Source organism: Gekko japonicus, unplaced genomic scaffold (genome assembly GCF_001447785.1).
Source record: "Gekko japonicus isolate JY-2015 unplaced genomic scaffold, Gekko_japonicus_V1.1 scaffold3298, whole genome shotgun sequence".
Taxonomy (NCBI): Eukaryota; Metazoa; Chordata; class Lepidosauria; order Squamata; family Gekkonidae; genus Gekko; species Gekko japonicus.
The window spans coordinates 160,894-164,354 of NW_015161507.1; the positions used below are offsets into that span (position 1 = coordinate 160,894).

General features: G+C 44.4%; 1 non-coding gene across 1 annotated transcript; it reads right to left on the reverse strand.

The window, feature by feature from the left end:
- Nucleotides 1-539: 539 nt before the first annotated feature.
- Nucleotides 540-611, reverse strand: TRNAA-UGC. The gene has a single exon. It is a non-coding gene; the product is annotated as a tRNA-Ala (tRNA).
- Between the last annotated feature and the right edge of the window lie 2,850 nt (nucleotides 612-3,461).

Sequence of the window (3,461 nt, forward strand, 5' to 3'; positions counted from 1 at the left end):
CCTCATCAGGGTATAATGGCATAGAGTCCACCCTCCAAAGCAGCCATTTTGTAGAGGGGCCGTGGCTCACTGGCAGAACATCTGCTTGATATGCAGAAGGTCCCAGGTTCAATCCCAAGCATCTCCAATTGAAAGGATCAGGTAGGAGGTGATGTGAAATACCTCTGCCTGAGACCTTGGATAGCTGCTACTGGTCTGAGTTGATAAGACTGACTTGATGGACCAAGGGTCTGATTCAGTATAAGGCAGCTTCATGTGTCCATGTGTCATGTGTGCATCTTCTCCAGGGGAACCGGTTCCTATAGTCAGGAGGCTACTTGTCAGCACCAACAACCTGCACTTAAAGTGGTTTTACCCTGTTGTTCAGACAAGAATTAAAATCTTTGTAACCCATTCACTGGTTTTGGGGTACGGGCATGATGTTCATTCTGTGAGATCACTGCCGTACATCCTAAAAGACTGTTTTGGTCTTGGTTCTCATAATGATATTTCTGCAGTAAAGCCATGTTCGCCTGCCCCTTCTGCCTGGTCCTTTTAACTGGAGATGCCAGGGATTGAACCAGGGATCTTCTGCATGCAAAGCAGAGGCTCTTCCACTGAGCCACAGCCCCTTCCCAAGGTACTGACCTTGGGAAGGAGCTGTGGCTCAGTGGAAGAGCCTCTGCTTTGCATGCAGAAGATCCCTGGTTCAATCCCCGGCATCTCCAGTTAAAAGGACCAGGCAGTAGGTGATGTGGACCTTTACCTGAGACCTTGGAGAGCTGCTGCCAGTCTGAGTAGACAATACTGACCTTGATGGACAAAGGGTATGATTCAGCACGAGGCAGCTTCCTGTGTGACCTGTGTCTGAGTTGGAGCCACACATGGTGTTGATTTTTGTAAACTGTTTTCTCTCACTGTGCACCTGCGCATGGAAACCACAACTGGAATGCGCAGAAGGTCCAGAGGTGATTACCTCTCCTTATAATTAGTGAAATCATCATGATTTATTCTTCTTCTTAACAAAGCTCAAGTGGTCCCGCCCCTCCCCAAAAAAGATGGCCTTTGAATCTAATAAGATAAAATTTAGAACCAAGTGCAATAAGTTGTGACTTTTTGTTTCGTGCCTGTGACGTCTGCTGCATAAATATTTCCTCTACCCTTGAGAGCTTCATCTGAGATTTAAGACCCATAACTAGTATGAGTATTCATAGTGTCCCTGGACCAGAGGCCTCGCTGGGGCACCCTCTGTGTTTGTCAGGTCACTGCAACCTTGGCTTTGCAAAATAAAGTGTTAGCTGCTTCTCTGTGTGTAAAATGCTGTTCAGTCACAGGCTTACAGCAACCCTGTAGGGTTTTCAAGGTGAGAGATGAACAGCGGTGGATTGCCATTTCTTGCCTCTGCGTAGCAACTCTGGATGTAGCTTAGCTTCTGAGATCTGACAAGATTCGGTTAGCCTGGCCTTCCAGGTCAGGGTTGACAGTTTCTAGGCAGCTGTATATGTGACTGAAAGTATTCTGGAGGGAGGCAATCGCAGCAAGCCGACCCAGAACGATGCTCCTCTTGCTGCTGCTTCTGCCCCATGCCGCCTGTGGGATGCGGAAGGCAAAATGTGACCTGAATCTGGAAAAGGATGCATTAGAACCATTGAATTATTACAAGCCAGGAGACCACCTCATCAGTGGGGTCATATCCACAAGGGCACTGTTTCGACAGCTTACTTTCTCCAGTCTCTATTCTCACAGAGTAATAGGGTAAGTGATCACACCACATGTAGTCTTAATGCTAATGTCAGAAACTGCTCCAAGGAGCAACAAAATGTGTAGAATTGGGTGAAAGAAGTCCCAAGATGCACCACAGTGTATATTTGTACTGGGCAGGATATGATACCCATTCTAAACATTCTCGGGACAAAGGCATCAATAGACCTGATATCCTTAGAACAAAAGTACCCTCACATGAGCTGAATCCATATTTGAAAAGAGTCCATCACAAACATTAACAAGGCAGGCATCTGGTATATTGTTCTGTTTCGAAGTATGTCTTCATCAGAAGGATAGAGGAACAGTATACAAGGAACTGTATTATATTATTGTGTAGTATCTTATATTGTATAGTATTATATTTGTATTATAGTATATATTATATTATTGTATAGTATTTTACAGTTCTTTATGAATTTCCTATTTCATGACAATGACCTCTGAATAGCTATATATAGCAACCATTTTCTATAGGCCTTTTCTGGTTCATAAGTCTTTATGTAACAAAGTGGTGTCTATTAATTGTTTCAGTTATGTTGAAAAACCGCTTCCTGAAAATCCATTTGATGGATCTTGCATTCTGACGAGGATACACTTTTGAGACAGGGCAACGTAGTGGATGCCAGTTTTGTTGTTCTTTGTGGTGGACTTTTAAAAAATAGGTATTTAGCAAATGTGAGGGCATTTCTGCTCTAATGATCATCACTTCTATCTTGTGACACATGAAGCTTTGACTGTAGAAGGCTTTAACGCCCAGAATCCTGTTGGTCTCTAAGGTACTACTGGACCCAACTCTATCACTTCTATTGATATTTCTGTGCCAAGAATTTTTCTAATGGTGGCATATCCTGTCCAATATAACTATACAGTGTGGTGCTTCTTATTGCCTTGATGTGAATATGCCCATTTCAGAGTTCGCAAGCTTTGTTGTTGTTCAGTCGCACAGTCGAGTCCGACTCTTCGCGACCCCATGGACCAGATCCCGCCAGGCCCTCCTGTCTTCCGCCGTCCTCTGAAGTTTGCTCAATTTCATGTTCGTTGCATATCCTTTGCCGTCCCCGTCTTCTTTGGCCTTCAATCTTTCCCAGCATCAGGGTCTTCTCCAGTGAGTGCTCCCTTCTCATTTGGTGGCCAAAGTATTTGAGCTTCAGTTTCATTAACTGGCCTTCTAGGAAACAGTCAGACTTGATTTCTTTTAGGATTGACTGATTTGTTCTTCTTGCAGTCCAAGGGACTCTCAAGAGTACTCGCAAGCTTTAACAGTATGCCTTTTCTGTAGACTGACTCATCCATCTAGACTGACTCCCTAGTAAGATAGATTCAGGTGGGGGAGCCGTGTTGGTCTGAAGCAACAAAATAAAATTTGAGTCCAGTGGCACCTTTACGACCAACCAAGTGTAATTAAGTATATCAGCTTTCGTGTGCATGCACTCTTCTTCAGATACATTGGAACAGACTTCCTCAAGCCTTACATATAGGTGTGTGTGTGGGGGGGGGGTAGTTGCCGGGAAGGGCTAGTTTGAGTCAAGACGTTCTTTGGCCTTCAATCTTGCCCAGCATCAGGGTCTTCTCCAGTGAGTGCTCCCTTCTCATTTGGTGGCCAAAGTATTTGAGCTTCAGTTTCATTAACTGGCCTTCTAGGAAACAGTCAGACTTGATTTCTTTTAGGATTGACTGATTTGTTCTTCTTGCAGTCCAAGGGACTCTCAAGAGTACTC